The sequence below is a fragment of the Lycium barbarum genome, chromosome 8 (assembly GCF_019175385.1).
Source record: "Lycium barbarum isolate Lr01 chromosome 8, ASM1917538v2, whole genome shotgun sequence".
Lineage (NCBI taxonomy): Eukaryota > Viridiplantae > Streptophyta > Magnoliopsida > Solanales > Solanaceae > Lycium > Lycium barbarum.
The window spans coordinates 10,439,098-10,457,125 of record NC_083344.1 but is presented as its reverse complement, the minus strand read 5'-3'; positions in this window follow the sequence as shown (position 1 = coordinate 10,457,125).

Here is an 18,028-nt window from a genome sequence, read left to right as displayed (position 1 = left end):
GATATAAGATACATATTATTTCATGAAAATCTATTAATTAATCATATATTTGTAACTAATATATATAAGCTCCAACATAACTTAAGTAAATATAATTCCAAATGAAAGGAAAACATAAGTCTGAGACCCCATTCAACAACGAAATTATATTTTAGTGACATCACTCATTATATCTCAAGTTTGTAAATGACTCATTTTTTTCTACTATTAGGAGGTGTAGTTTCAAAACTATAACAACACAGTTACGCTAATGAAGAAAATAAGATTAAATAAATAAGAATAAAACAAAATGAGCAATTATATGGAATCACAAGAAGTAAAGGTTGAAAATGAGAAGCAAGACAATGAAAGATAAATAATGTAAAAAAATATGTCTTTAAAAAAACAATTTAAAAAGAAAAAACAAAATAATAGAAATAAAAATAAATTTAAAATAATAGAAATAAAAAATAATTTAAAAGAAAATAAATTAAAATAAAAAAGGAAAGAAATTAAAAGGTTGTCATGTAATTACACCCAATTTTTAACACCCCTTGAGGATTGGAGAGTGTTATTATATTCCCTCTAACGTAGGCCAAGCAAACATGCAAAACAGTGTAGTTACATCCAATTACACCCAATTCCAATTCCCTTGTGGCTTTCCAAACATGCTCTAAAACTTTGAAGGAAAACATTTTCCGTATATAATAAAAACACACCAATGCATTCCACAACACCCAATCTACCCCCAACTCACCTCAACCCCCACCCCACCGTCAGCCACCTACCCCACTGCCAACTCCACAACACCGTGGACCCCCGACCCCTCCCTCCCAGTCACGCCGTGAACCATGGTACAGGCCTAACACGGCACTCAGTGTCTTGCTTCATGTGACCGAGCGAACCACATGGCTTGCTGAATCAACATAAGACATGAACTAATGCGGAACATAATATAAACATGCATGGTGAGTGTAAAACATGAGATTAAATAATCATAAGTCTGAAATATATATCAAATAAATGCTGAGCCAATACTGGCTATATGACTCTGAACATGGATGACGTTATGCGGATCCTCCGCCCTAATAGACCCTGTGAACACTGGAGGCTTCATGTTCAGAAATTCCTTGGTCCTACAACTGTTCGGCCCTCTACTAGCATCTGTGCTAGGAGCCACTTCTTGACGTTGAGCTCGGTTAGTAACAATTTGGTTGAGCAGCTGGATAGACCCCCTAACATCTATGTCGGTAGCACTAGGCTGCGAAGTAACTGTAGGATGGACCTCCGCAGGCCCTTCGGTAGATAGAGGTGTCGTCGGGGGCACTACATCCGATGCAATCCCCTGAGCCTCGGTGTGAACTTTCTAAGTCTGAGAGTCCTCAGCAGTAGCCCTTTGGCTAGTAGTTGACGTCCCTTTGGTGTACTTTATTTTCGCAGGCATGGTCTGAAATATGTAATACACACGAGTTAGAAAAGTTCTTAAAAGCGTAGTTCTAACTGCACGATCTAAAGTATGAAAGAAGTGAGACAATCCTAGAAGTCTTTGTGGTCAACTGTTTATATGTGTGGCGTGTACACACATATAAATGTGACCCCACTGGACACGATTTCATAGACTGCCTAAGAAACTTGAATAGATGCTCTGATACCAAGCTTTGTCACGTTCCGAACCATGGCATGGGCGTAACACGACACTCGGTGCCTTGCTGCATGTGACCGAGCGAACCACATGGTTTGCTGAATCAACATGGGGCATGGACTGATGCGGAACATAATATAGACATGCATGGTGATATTAATGCATGAGATTAAATAATCATAAGTCTGGTATATATATAAAATAAATGCTGAGCCAATACTGGCTAGATGACTCTGAACATCTGACATGACATAACTGAACTAGTCTAGTCTATTAAACCTTTGACATGAATCTGACTGCTGAACTGTTTACCGGGACAAGGCGGGGGCATACCTTAACTGCATAACTGGCATAAAATAAATAAAGATAAAACCTCGAATGAGATAGGGCTCACCAATAACTGATACGTGCAAAGTACTAATGAGCTCATTCGTCGTCCCGAAAATATGCATCATGAAATGCAGGTCCCTAGGCAAATAAAAGAGGACGTCGGTACACTTGAATTGTATTGGTATGTAAAGCAACTGAATGAAATAAACATGGAACATGAAATAGTAGAACTGAAACTGAAACTGTAACTGTAAGCTGAACATGGACATGAATATCATCTGACATGAATATGTATAACATGAATAAAATATTTTAAGTCTATAAAGATATTTGTGGGAGAGCATTAGTATAACTGACATGTAACCACCACGTAAGCACGTGGTGTCTGATCTCTGCCCGATGAGCTAAGTCATCATGTACCTTGCCGAGGTACAAGACATGAACATGACATGAATGGAACTTATAACTCGTAATGGGTAAACATGAGAGTATCGTCCTAACTGGCGGAGCGGTCCTTATCCTATGCTAGCATATGTAGTTTCAGTCTTTCAGGCTACCTGAGCCTTCTCGATAATCTTTACAACTCCGAAAGCAAGAACATGGATATAATTGGCTTAGTAGCCTATGAATTATATAAACATGATTCATGATTGTATTCTAACATGAAGATAGATGTATCCAGTATAACTTGTATGAAAACATGGAAGCATGTAGAAGTTCATGAAAATAAACATAAGGGTTCATATCTTGCATTTAAGGACCCATGGAATGCAAAGTATGGGTTTTCATGGATTACAGACAAATTCTCAATAACCAAAAGGTAATATTAAGAACACAATAATGAACTATTAATACAAACATGGTATATCATGGTACATGTACTTAGGGTTATCATGAACATGTCTGGAACCCTAGTTTTGGTGAACTTTCGTATAACCATGGAAGAACGTGGTGTGGAGAAGAATCATGATGTTCCCACACGTAGATAGAAACCCTACATACCTGTAACGCTCCCAAAACTTGTAACAATGGTATGAACTGGAGAAGAAATCCAAAAGCCTTAGTCTTGAATCCCTTAGATGGGTTTTCTTGAAAATCCTAGGTTAGGAACAATGAATTCCCATTTAGGATTCATGGATACATGTTAGAATTCACTTGGAATACTTAGAATAGGTTTACCTTGTTTTATGATATTGATGGGAGAAGAAAACGTTCCTGCTAGGGCTTGGAAATATGATAAATAGAATAAAAGGTTGAAGTCCTGTATTTATACTTTTACTGCGTCGGAAAATATATGGCCCATTTCTACGGCCCCTATTTTGATATACAGTCTGTATAAATTGATCGTAATTAAATTGGTCGAATTTACAGAAACTACATTTTTTCCCACAAGATTTACGGAATGAAAGTACTGTTCGTATTTATTTATACGGCCAAAAGTACGGTCCGTATATAAATATGCGATTCGTATTTCAGGATCATATTACCACTGACAATTCCAGAGACTAAGGTTTCTCCTATTCATCGATACAGACCAAAAGTACAGTTCGTATTTATTTATATGATTCGCAAAACTGGGCATAAAACTGGTACTTCACTGAACTGAAACGATTTCAATTCTAACACTTACCCGTCTGGTTTTTTAAGTCCTGAATCATGAGCATAGCTCAGTTTAAAGATACAAGGTGTTACAATATCTCTCCCTTGGAGTCATTCGTCCTCGAATGATAGGTCGTGGTTAGGAATGCAACTGGATAAGGCTTGAGTGCGTGAACATGAAGAAACATGACATGGAACATGGGAACTGAACTGACATGACATGATTTCGTGAAAACATAAACACTGAGACATGAATAGAGAATACATGAATGTGGACATGAGACGTGAGGCATGAATACGTAAGGGAGATGACAAGGATTCGGAAGGCATTTACCTTGAACATATTCTGCTTGCTCCTCAAACAAATGTGGGTATCTGGATTTCATGTCCTTCTCGGCTTCCCAGGTAGCCTCTTCAACTTTCTAACTCCTCCATAGGACCTTTACTGAGGCTATTTCCTTAGTCCTCAACTTGCAAATCTGACGATCAAGAATAGCCACAGAGATCTCCTCATAGGTTAAGCCATCCTTAATCGTTATAGTATCATCAGGAACAACCAACGACGGGTCTCCCCCACACTTTCTTAATATGGATACATGGAACACTGGGTGCACAACAACCAACTCTTGTGGCAATTCAAGCTCATAAGCTACTTGACTAACCCTTCGTAGGATTTTATAAGGTCCGATATATCTGGGACTGAGTTTCCCTTTCTTGACAAATCTCATGACATCTTTTATAAGTGAAACGTTTAAGAACACCTAATCATCAACTTGAAACTCTAAGTCTCTACGCCACACATCTGTATAGTACTTCTTGGTATTCTAACCGTTCTTAAACGCTCTTGAATTAACTTGACTCTCTATGGCCTGATAGACCAAATCTTGTCCCAACAACTTTGCTTCGACAACTTCAAACCAACCAATGGGTAATCTACACCTTCGCCCATATAGAGCATCAAACGGTGCCATCTTGACACTAGCATGGTAACTGTTATTATAGGCAAATTCAATGAGAGACATGTGATCATCTCAATTACCTTTAAAATCTAGGGCACGTGCTTTCAATATGTCCTCAAGTGTCTGAATAGTATGCTCTGCCTGGCCATCAGTCTGCGGATGAAAAGTTATGCTGAGGTTTACCTTGGTACCTAATCCTTTCTGAAAGGATTTCCAAAAGTTCGTTGTGAACTGAGCACCACGATCTAAAATAATGGACACTGGGGTCCCATGCAATATGACAATCTTATGAATGTACAACTTGGCGTAATCTTCTGTTGAATATGTGGTCTTGACTGGCAAAAAGTGCGTTGACTTAGTAAGTCGGTCCACAATCACCCAAATCGAATCATGTCTTTGGGATGAGGGAGGTAGACCTGTTATAAAGTCCATGTTTATCATCTCCCATTTCCAAACAGAAATATCACTATTTTGAGCCAACCCACCAGGTCTCTGGTGCTCAACTTTCACTTGCTGATAATTCAGACACTTGGCCACAAAATCTGCTACATTCTTGTTCATATCATTCCACCAATAAATTTCCTTAAGGTCATGATACATCTTCGTGGAACCTGGATGGATAGAATACCTGAAATTGTGAGCTTCTAACACAATTCGCTCTCTAAGCTTATCAATATCTGGAACACATAATCTGCCTTGATACCACAAAGTACCATCATCTCTCCCTTGTTCAAAAGCCATTGTATTATGCTTATGAATCCCCTCTTTCAGTTGTTATAAAAAAGGGATCATTAAATTGTTTTTCCTTCACTTCGGCCACTAGGGAGGAATAAACCATGTTCTAAGCAACAACTCTACCATCTTTGGAGTCCAAGAGTCGAACTCCTTGGCTAGCTAAGCGGTGAACTTCCTTTATCATAATTCTCTGATTTGCCTCAACGCGAGCTAAACTTCCCATGGAACGCCGAATAATAGCATCAACTGCAACATTCGCCTTCCCTGGATGATAGAGGATATCTACATCATAATCCTTTAGTAGTTTGAGCCATCTTCTCTTTCTAAGATTCAGCTCTCTTTGCTTGAAAAAATATACTGCAGGTTTTTGTGATCGGTGAAAATATCAACATGTACTCCATACAAATAATGACGTCATATCTTAAGTGCAAAGACCACAACTGCCAATTCCAAGTCACGAGTCGGATAATTCTTTTCATGAGGCTTAAGCTGTCGGGATGCATAAGGTACAACCTTAATATGCTGCATTAAGACACATCCGAGACCAATTCCTGAAGCATCACAATATACTACGAATCCTTCGGTTCCCTCTGGTAGCATCAAAACTGGAGCAGAAGTCAACCTCTTATTCAACTGTTCAAAACTTTTCTCACATGCATCTGACTATTAAAATTTGACCTTTTTCTAAGTTAAATTTTCTCGCATATATCCATACCCATGCGATACTCCCCTTGGTGTCTCTTACCACACTTGCTGTAGACCGGATTATCATAAGTCTTCTGACCCACACTAGGGAGTATGCTGGCTTGAAACTGTCTCTTCTAATCATTCATGAACTTTGAGGCTGGGGCACTGGCTACAGATAGATCGGGTCCTAATGACCTATTTTTGAAGAATTTTTTGCCTTCACCTCCTGTATGACTGAAGTTACCTGCAGACTTAGCTCTTTTGTTAAATTGCCTGTCCTTCTCTTTCTAAAGGTGCTTCCTCTTCCTTCATTCAGTCCTCACTACCCTGAACAAAAGCAACCATCTTGGTGATTGTCATTGTGTTATTTTGAGCAGCAATATTTGCATCACCATGTAAGTCAGATATAAGTCCTAACACAAATCGCCTAACTCTGGCCCTCATCTCAGGGACTATGTACGGAGCATACTTAGCCAAAGAAACAAACTTGAGATAATATTCATGCACACTCATGTCATTCTGCCTAAGTCTCTCAAATTCGTCAGCCTTTGCCTCCCCGACCTCAAGTGGATGGAAGTAATCAATAAAGGAATCTACAAACTCGTCTAAGTCGATGGAGATGCATCTTCCTCGCATGACTGTTCCCACATCTCATACCAAATATGAGCAATAATTTGTAACTGATAAGCTCCCAACTTTGTTGCCACTGTCTCAGTGGCATGCATAATAAGAAAGACTTTCTAAAGCCCATCGATGAAGTTTTCTAGATCCTCCGACCTAATAGACCAGAACACTGGAGGCTTCATGTTCAGAAATTCCTTGGTCCCAAAACTGTTCAGCCCTCTACTAGCGTCTGTGCTAGAAGTCGCTTCCTGACGTTGAGCTTAGTTAGTAACAATTTGGGTGAGCAGCTGGATAGCCCCCCTAACCCCCATGTTGGTAGCACCGGGCTTCGGATTAGCAGTAGGACGGACCTCCGTAGTCCCTTCGGTAGATGGAGGTGTAGTCAGGGGCACTGCATCCGATGGAAGCCCCTGAGCCTCGGTGTGAACGTTTTGAGCCTGAGAGTCTTCAGCAGTAGCCCTTTGGCTAGTGGTTGACGTCCCCTTGGTGTGCTTTTTTTTTTGTAGGCATGGTCTGAAATACGTAACATGCACGAGTTAAAAGAGTTCCTGAAAGCATAGTTCTAACTGCACAATCTAGATTATGAAAAAAGTGAGATAATCCTAGATGTCCTGGTGGTTAATTATTTATATACGTGGCGCGCACACACATATAAATATAACCCTACTGGACACGGTTTCATAGAATAGCTAAGATACTTGAACATAGGCTCTGTGTAATGACTCGATTGGTCGTTATAGTACTATTGACCCTTTTACCCCTGTTCACCCTTTCCCGAGGTCATCTGGCGTGTTTTAGTGGGACTTTCGGAAGTTTGAGCCTTAAAGTGAGATATGTTTAACTCAAAGTTGACTTTTGAGTAAATGAACCTTTTTTAGAATTTCGTCAATTTTGAAAGGTCTGGATGACCGTTTATGACTTGGTGAGATATTCGGTTCGGGTCCCAAGGCCTTGGGAGCATTTTAGGACTTGGGTTGGAAGCTTTGCTCTAGGCCATTGGGGGTTGACTTGGTCAAATAGACCTCCGTTAGAAATTTCGAGGCCACAGATGAGTTCGTAACGTGTTTTTATGTGTGTTTGCGTGTTTGTTTTCCAGGCTCGAGGTATTGGTCTCACTATAGTAAAGGACCGACCGTTATAGCGTGTGGGATGAAATCATGTCGAGTCACCCCAGCAGACCGATATCCGCTGTGGCGTACTTCCTATAGCGGAAGGGAAGCCGCCATAGCGGCCTTGTGAGTTGTATTATTGGCCGCCATAGTGGGCCTAGTAGGATCGTAGTGAGTTCGTTGGAGTGGGTAACCCAACTGCTGCAGCAGATGACAGATAGATTATTTCATTCTTTCTTAAGTTAAAACCCTTGAACCCTATCATTTCCCTTCATCACTCTATAAGCACACTTTGGGCGAATTGAATAGCTTTTGGACTGAATCTTCTTGGAGGTAAGATCTTTGACCCTAGACTTCATCATTTACCTTCCTAAATCCCTAATCCATGCTTAGAATCACTAGAATCAAAGTGGGGAAGATAAGTCTTGTGATAAATTTCTTGAAATGTGTTTTAGACTTCGTAAATGGAAATTGATGGTGAAATTTACTAGTATAACCATAGAATTTGATGAATTCATTTTTGTTAAGCTTAGTTCTTCTATTATCAGTGATTAATTTGAGGATTGAAAAGTTAGGGTTCTGACGCAAAATTGGGGGTTTCACTTTAAATCCGAATTAGGCTTAATCTTGAGTTGTTTAAGCAATTGAATAGTGGGTTTGATCATCTACGACATGAATTTCATATTTCACCTTCCAATTTTCCATTTTACCCTTATGGGTCCATTTCCCTAAATTCCATGAGTTAGAATTTGACCTAAACTAGAAGTATAGCAATATGGGTATTTTTTTTCTTTATTTCTAATGTAGAACTTGGATATGAATAGACTTTGAGGCGCAAAGAAAGGGCAAGACTAAGGTTTGACGGTTCGTAGCTCATGTTCCAGGTAGGTTACGGCTTACCTTTTGGTTAGACTTCGGTTAGCGAATCATATGTAGATTGAGTGATTGTTGGAGAAAGCATGTAAACCTTCGGGTATGGAGTTTGGGATGGAATATTTAGGTCGGTATTGTTGTTGACTGTGGCTTATCGCCTTATTATGTTCTATTGAGTTGTTGCCTTATTTTGGTTTGTGGGCTTGTCGCCAAGTGATTGATTCTAGAATTGATGTTTAGTAATTGTCTTATGATTCGGAGAGCATATTTATCATTGTTGAGGTTTTTGGAAAGGAAAATAAGGTTATGATATTGATATTGATATTGTGATTAAGATATGTGTCTATGTGTGGTATGATTGATTCTTATATTCTTGTTGTCCTTGTTATCATACATACACTTATTTATAGATATATTGGGATCGGGTTGCGCGCCGCAACACTTACTTGGATCTGGTTTCACATACCGCAACACTGACTGGGATCGGGTTGCACGTTCCGCAACATTGACTATTGGATCTGAATGTGCGCCACAGCAGGTACATGGACTTAACGGTCCCCCATGGATCATGACTGTTGAGGCGACGAAATATTTCCACCTGAAGCTTGCGTGTATCATTGCATTTGCATTGCATTCATCTCATAATTACGTATGATATTGTATTTAGACTTGATGGTTGTTCTCATGGTGACACTTGGACTTGATAGTGATTCTTGAGGTTGTACTTCGGATTTATAGTTGATCTTGAGGAGATATGCTATACTTGGTAAACTTGGTACTGGATATGATATTCTTGGAATATGTTGAGTTGTATCTGATTGTGAGCATGTCTATCTTTCAGTCTCTTTCTTTGCATATATTATATAATTGTTGTCGACCTATGATGCCTACTAAGTACGTGTTGTTGTACTGATTCTACCTTGCTGCATTCTTTTACGAGTGCAAAGTACGTGACTGGATCGACTTTCTCTCTTCGTGATTGAGTCTCGAGGCTGTTTGACTAGCATTTTAGGGTGAGCACTTCGATGGATCTGCATCCCTGATGTTTCGTCTTGAATTGTACTGGTATATAAAGCAAATGAATGAAATAAACATGGCACATGAAATAGTAGAACTGAAACTGAAACTGTAACTGTAAGCTGAACATGGACATAAATATCGTCTAACAAGAATATGTATAATATGAATAAAATAATTTAAGTCTGTAAAGATATCTATGGGAGAGTGTTAGTATAACCGACATGTAACCACCACATAAGCACGTGGTGTCTTATCTCTGTCCGATCGGCTAAGCCACCCGTACCTTGCCGGGGTACAAGACATGAATGGATCCAATAACCCGCAATGGGTAAACATGAAGGTATCGTCCTAACTGGGCGGAGCGATCCTTATCTTACGCTGGCATACATAGTTTCAGGCTATCTGAGCCTTCTTGTTAATTTGTGCAACTCTGAAAACATGAACATGGATATAATTGGCTTAGTAGCCTATGAATTATATAAACATGATTGTAAACATTATTCATGATTGTATTCTAACATGAACATAGATATAAATAGTATAACTTGTATGAAAACATAGAAGCATGCAGAAGTTCATGAAAATAATCATAAAGGTTCATTTCTTGTATTTAAGGATCCATGGAATGCAAAGTATGGGTTTTCATGGACTACAGACAGATTCTAAATAATCAAAAGGGAATATTAAGAACACAGTAATGAACTATTAATACAAACATGGTATATGTACTTAGGGTTATCATGAACATGTCTAGAACCCTAGTTTTGGCGAACTTTCATATAATCATGGAAGAATGTGGTGTGGGAAAGAATAATGATGTTTCCACACGTAGATAGAAATCCTACATACCTGTAACACTCCCAAAACGTGTAACAATGATCTGAACTTGGAGAAGAAATCCAAAAGCCTTAGTCTTGAATCTTTTAGATGAATTGTCTTGATAACCCTAGGTTACGAATAATGAATTCTTATTTAGGGTTCATAGATACATGTTAGAATTCACTTGGAATACTTGGAATAGTCTTACTTTGGTGTATAATATTGATGGAAGAAGAAAACCTTTGTGATAGGGCTTGGGAATATGAAAAACAGAATAAAAGGCTAAAGTCCCATAGTTATACTTTTACTGCGTCAGAAAATATACGGCCCGTATTTTGATATACGGTCAGTATAACTTGACTGTAATTCCATTGGTCGAATTTCCAGAAACTACAATTTTTCTGACAAGATTTTACGGACCGGAAATACGGTTCGTATTTATTTATATGGCCAGACGTACGTCCCGTATATAAATATGCTATTCGTATTTCGTGATCGTATTCCCACTGATAATTTCCAGAAACTAAGGTTTCTCCCATGCATCGATACAGACAAAAGTAGGGTCCGTTAAACTGGGCATAAAACTGGTACTTCACTGAACTGAACGAATTTAATTTTAACACTTCCTGCTACGGTTCACTATTACGCGGGTGCTTAAAAGTTACTAAGAGGTTTTGGACTCTATTTGGATTTTATATTTTTAGAGTCGCCACCTAATTTATAAGGAAAATTCGGAAAACCAAATTAAAAGAGTTTATTCAAACAAGAGAAAAATCCTTTAAAACTAGAGTTCGATGTAAGGGTTCTGGTGATCCCCTAGGGAAGGTTTTAAGCACCCCTAGTATTAAGGATCCATAGAATACGGTTGACCTACGAGCTTCAATGTGTGATTAATGTGATTATGTGCTAAAATATTTTCTTTCTTGAAAAAATTGTCATGTCAATATTATAACTCCATATTTTGGCAAAATATTTTTAAGAAAAAAGAGTTGGTTTCTTTTTGAAAAAAATGTTATGGGGGGGGGGGGGGGGGGGGGTTAGAATCACTTCATTTTCGAACCAAAATACACTTAAGATTTTAAGTAGAGTTTCTACTAATTTGGTCCAATGTTATGATCTTGTCCCTTGTAAGTTATATATATCTATAAGGAGAGAGAGAGAAAATAAATGGAGTATATCTCCTTTGAAAAAATATAGAGTAGGTTTGATATACATATGTACAGAGGGAACTTTAATTATTTTATTCCATTTTATCTGATTTGGTCAATCATATTCCACCCCAAAGCCATCTTATTTCAACTCATAATCTAAATGTATTCCCTCTTGTTTTCAATGCCTTAAGGTTTGGGTTTAGGCCTAAAAGGTTTAAAAATGACCTTAAGTTATTGTAAGTCAAAAAGAGTTCACTTTAGTTCATTGTTTTGCGCGGATTGCCCTTCTTTTGGGGTGGTCTTTAAATTTTGCCCCTCATATTTGTGGTCTTTAAATTATGCTCCTCATATTGTTGGTCTTTAATTTTTTCCTATCGCGTTGCAACCCTGAACGTTCACGCAGAAATCATGAGGTTCTGGGTTCGAACCCCCGCTCAAGCATAAATTGAACAAAAAAATTGTAAGGCAAGGTTTGGGTTGCGTGTATGCCGGACCCAGCATATACTTGTTAAGGAATTACCAAAGTTATGCCGGACCCGACATACTCATGCCTTATGGGCAGACTTGGCATAAGTATGCCGGGTCCAGCATAACTTTGGTAATTCCTTAACAAGTTTATGCCGGGTCCGACATATTTATGGGCAAACTTTTAGTTAAGCCTTAACTAAAAGTCTTTTCCTAGTTATGCCTTATGGGACAGACTTTTAGTTATGGCACAACTAAAAGTATGCCCCATAAAGCATAACTAAAAGTATGCCCGGTAAGGCGGAACCTTTCCTTAAGGCATAACTAAAAATTTGCCTTATAAGACAAAGTCTATGTCTTAAGGAAAAGTTATGCCTTATGGGGCATACTTTTAGTTATGCCATAACTAAAAGTCTGCTCCATAAGGCATAACTAGGAAAAGACTTTTAGTTAAGGCTTAACTAAAAGTTTGCCCATAAGTATGCCGGACTCGACATAAACTTGTGAAGGAATTACCAAAGTTATGCCAGACCCGGCATACTTATGCCAAGTCTGCCCATAAGGCATAAGTATGCCGAGTCTGGCATAACTTTGGTAATTCCTTAACATGTGTATGCCGGTGGGGGCATAGCAAAATTTAAACTCTGCCTTGCGATTTTTTTAAAAAAATTTGACTGAGTGGGGGTTCGAACCTGGAACCCATGGGTTTTAGCCGAAGGGCAAAATTTAAAGATTTCAAATATGAGGGGCAAAATTTAAAGGCCACCCCAAAAGAAGAATTGCCCACTTTAGTTTCCTTTCTCAAAAATCTATTTTCGTTTCAATTGTTCCCAAAGTTAGCCCCAATTTCCAATTTTTTACCATTGAGGCCCAAAATATGATTAAGTCCACATTTTTTTTAAAACCTAAAGATAGTCCGTTTTCTAATTTTTACCTAAAGGGGCTACGGCCCAAATAGTGTCTTCTTTTTGTCTAAATTTATTTAGACGTGCATGCTACTACTTGGTGATATTTTGCAAAAAGAAAGAGATCTAAAGTTATCAATGATGTAATTATCATAAACCATACTTAATTTTCTTGAAAGTCGTTTTCTAGAAAATATTTAGCTACTACCCTAGTCTTCCTAAATTCTGATCGCATTTGGGTTTCAATATTTTACAAGTTGTTTTACATATACAATAAGATACATATAATATACGATTATAAAATGGAAACGAGGAAAGTTAGGCTGGTGGGCTTACCTAAGCCCACCAGTTAACCATTTTCACTCATGGTTGGACCTTCTTTTCTTCCATTCACGTGGACTCGATAGAACAAGATGTTGTTGGGCCTGTGGCCCAACATTGATTTCATGCGAGAAAACGCCCAAGTGGCCGTATGGATTTCCATGCAAAACAAAGGGGGGAAAAGGAATGCGGTTAGAAAGAACCTAGACTTAGTAATTTATCTAAACATAAACTAGAAGGGATATACATAAGATATAGTCATATAAGCATATGTATACAAATCAATGTGTAATTTTCAATCAAGGTACATATGCAGGCAGCCAATTAGTGCGAAAGAGGAAACAAGCCCATATTCAACATCGTTTGAGAAAAAACAGTACAGGCCAGCCAACAATGCGCAGCCAAGAAACAAAATCCCAAACAGACTACTCGTTTAAAACACAAGCAGGCCCAAGAGGGAGTCGGATCATGCAGTTTCACAACCAAGTAATTCTATCCATATTTTTAGGTCATTCACTAAAGATACATAAACAGTCTACTCACACAGATAAAGAGAAGGGATCACATCAACTTTGAGTTCAGTCTACCCATACTCAAAAACAAAAAGGGGTAAAGGGAAAGGGCATATATGAGAAGCATTCTGTCCACATAGACAGTTTCAGGCAAAAGGGAAAAACATCATCATCTAGACACATAGCATATTTTCAAACTAAATGAGTTATAAACTATCCTAACAAATGCATAAATGATTTTTAAATGATACAATAGGAGTAACCTAAGAATTCTTAACCATCACTGTGCACTTATAGACCACAATATTTTTTAAACGACACATGCTGAAATGACCGGAGAGTTCATTAAGAGATGAAGACAGTCACGACCTAATTTCACTAAGTCGCGCGGGCACCTACCTTTCCCGCCACGGTAAGCGAACCCTTATCCCAACAATCTTAAAGATATGAAATAATAGATAAACAAGCGGAAGAGATAGAAATACGTAAGTCTTACGATAAGGATATAAGAAAATGCGGAAGTAAGGAAATACACCCAAAAATCTGGTCTAGCCATACAAGAGCATCTAACTAAATACTATAAGTCTGGATAATAATAATACATCAATTGTTGCAATATGTCTCGGAATATCAAGTAAGATATAAATAAAAGAAGAATCTTCAAGTCGGCGAACGTCCTCGTTCTCACCTTGTGAGACTCTAAACAACAACCCTCGAACTACTATCAGCCACGAGGAGTAGAGGTCGAACCCACCTGGAATTCTGCATTCATAAAAGAATGCAGCAAGTTTTGGTCAGTACAAAGAACAAGTGTTGGTAGGTATCATAGGCCGACTAAGATTAACTAACATATATCAGGGCAATAAAGTAAGATAAATAGGTAAATCAACAAGGTATAAGTTAATCACGAGCCAGTAACCAAGTACACGTCATCTCCTATGTTATAGCATCTAAACCCAAATGTGCCAAGTCTCAATATGTTCAATCTGAATCCGTATATCACAAGTACATCACAAGAATATCACAATAGAAGCCATAGTACAATGCAATGCAATAATGTATGAAGTGTGAATGCAATGCATATGCACCGTACACATGTACTCCGATGATGGAACATCACATCTCGGTAACACAACCCATAGGAGACCCGCGAAGTCCATGTACCCTCACGATTCCGGCAATGACCTTGGCAATAGCTACCAGCACTCATACCTCGATTCTGGGATAAACATCGGACATCGGTCCTCACGCCACTCTCATCCAACTGAGCCCAACTCATAATAGTGTTTCCTTATATATCATCAATGTATCAACAATATATCATGAAGGATGAGAATGCGTGCAATGTATGAGTTCAATGTCAATAATCAAATCAATATCAAAAGTACCACATATGGGCACACCAACAATATCAATAAAAGGCTACACAATACACCATAATAAAATCACTATCCTCGTCTCAAACGACAACAAGTACGGTGCTACAATATCATAATCAAGATATATCAATAGTCACCAATATCTACTATCTCCGCGTGGATAGAACAAAATAAGTCACAACACAATGGGGTGGCTAACCCCCAAATCACACAACAGGTAACCTAAGACAATATCCAACCCAACTTCATACCTGAAGGTTTACATGCATTCTCCGATAATTTCGTCTAAATATATGCTTCGCTAAACAAAATCTCACCATAGGATGAACCGTAACCTGCTTGGATGGCCAAACAACAAGGTCTCCACAATCACACCTTAGTCGTTCCTTTCGTTTGAGCCTCGAGATAAAGAAAGTCTAAGCACAGTTTGAATCAAGAAGAACATTGATCAAACCTACTTCTATTCAAGACCCAAATTCCCGACTTATGGAATGAGTTTTATGAACTAGAAGAGTGAAATTAGGAATCTAAAGGTTCCAACATGAAATTAACGCTCTAGGTGATCAATTCCCATAAATATCAAGCTAGAATAACCAACAATTTACTCAAATTCGGGTTCTAGGCAAAACCCCCAATTTTGGGTGTAAACCCTAACTTTCAATTCCATATATTAGCCACTAATTTGGAAGAAATTATGTAATAAAAGATTCTAATCACCAATTTCATGCTTAAAGAAGCTAACCCAACCAATAAATCAAGATTACAAAGCCTAGAAGAAGAACTCATTAAACCCTCTTTTAATTCTTGAACTCGTAGTGAACTAGCATGATAATAGAATCCTAAGGTGATAATGAAATCATGGAATATGAAAGAAGATAAAAGGACTTACCACCAAGATTTTCCCCCAAGAATCACCTTGAAATGCTCCCAATAACTAAGTTTTCGGAATAGCAATGAATGAGTGACTTAGGGCTTTTAACACTTTATTTAATAAAATTAACTGTCTGTCACCCGCTTCCGCGACGACTATACCGCTTCGGCTGTCCCATGACCGCCACAGCGTTCCCAACGGAGATCTCGTTGACCGAGTCAACCCCGATACCTCAACATCAACTTCCCAACCCAAGTCCCAAATTGCACCCGAGTGCATTGGGAACTAAACCAAATAGACAAACAAGATCTAACAAACCATCTGGACCTCTCGAAATCGACGGATTTCTGAAAAAGGTCTGTTTACCCAAAAGTCAATTTTGAGCCAACTCTTTTTCGCTTAAAGCCCATTTTCCCCAAAAAGTCACTCAAATCACATCCAACCACCTTGGAAAGCATGTGAACGGTCCTTTCTGGTCAAATGTGAGCTAAACAAGGTAGGGAAAGGGTCAAAAGTGCCGAAAAGACTATAACGGCCTAACGGGTCGTTACATTAGATATCAATTATACCATCGCTCGTCCTCGAGCGACGAATAGAGAAGAACGGAAAAAGTACATGAATCGGCAAATAACTGAGGATATCGGCTACGCATGTCGGACTCAGTCTCCCAATTGGCCTCCTCAACAGGACGATGCTTCCATTGCACCTTCACAGAAGCAATCTCCTTAGACCTCAACTTTTGAAACTGCCTATCCAAAATCGCAATAGGCTCCTCCTCATAAGTCAAATTCTCATCAAGCAATACCAAGTCCTAACGCACTATATAATTACCATTGGCATGACACTTCTTCAACATAGACACATGGAAAACTGGATAAACTCCCACCAAGCCTGGCGGTAAGGCCAACTCATAAGCAACATCGCCCACACGGTCAAGAATCTCAAATGACCTAATATACCTCGGACTCAACTTTCCTTTCTTCCCAAACCTCATAACACCATTCATGGGTGAAATCTTCAATAGAACTTGATCACCAACAGCAAACTCTAAATCTTGGACCTTTCGGTCCGCATATATCTTTTGTCTACTTTGAGCTGCCAAAAGCTTGGCCTGAATAACCCTCACCTTCTCAAGAGACTCTTTCAATAAATCCGTACCCGAAGGTCGAACCTCAAATGCATCTAACTAGCCAACCAGAGATCTATATCTCTGTCACGACCCAATTTAGGATTGCGCGTGCACCTACCTTTCCCTCCTCAGTAGGCGAACCCTCAATTAAATAACACATAAATCAATAAAGACAATTTGTTGAATCCATTAGATATATATATAAATAACAGTGAAAATCAAATAATTAAATAAACTCAAGGTTTTGGAAATAATCACGACAGTTAAATAATTGCACGACTCATTCCGACTTCCCACGACCTGGTCTTGACTAGTACAAGAGCAACTAATGTAAATTTCATAATAGAATACGACTCTAAGACAAATCCTCCATCCCGGAATGAAGTGGGAGGAGATCTTCGAGATAGGTACCGTGCATCTTCCAACGTATCACAATCAATTACCTGAAACACTCTACACCCCAAAAGGGATGTAGCAAGAGTAACATCAGTACAATCAACACGTACTGAGTAAGCATCATAGGCCAACAATGGTTAGAAACACATATCAGTAAAAGAATTCACAAATAAGTAGGATAAGCAAGCTAGATCAATACCACACAACTATTAACCAATCGCTTAACTTCAAGATTATTAAAATCACATAACTCTTCTATAATAGCCACTAATCAATCTCTCAAAAATTTCACGCTAGATATACCATTATACCATTTGTTCTTAGTTTAGGTGTCTACTCATCATTAAGGTATTCCTTATCCTACATCCTTTTGTAAGCCAAAAATATGATTGATCCTACGAACTATCTAAGACATAATTAACAAGTATAGGACAACCATAATCGTAATAAGGTACACGTCATCGCCTAAGTAGAACATGTAAGCCCAATTATGCCAAGTTCCAATGGGTACAATCCGAATCCA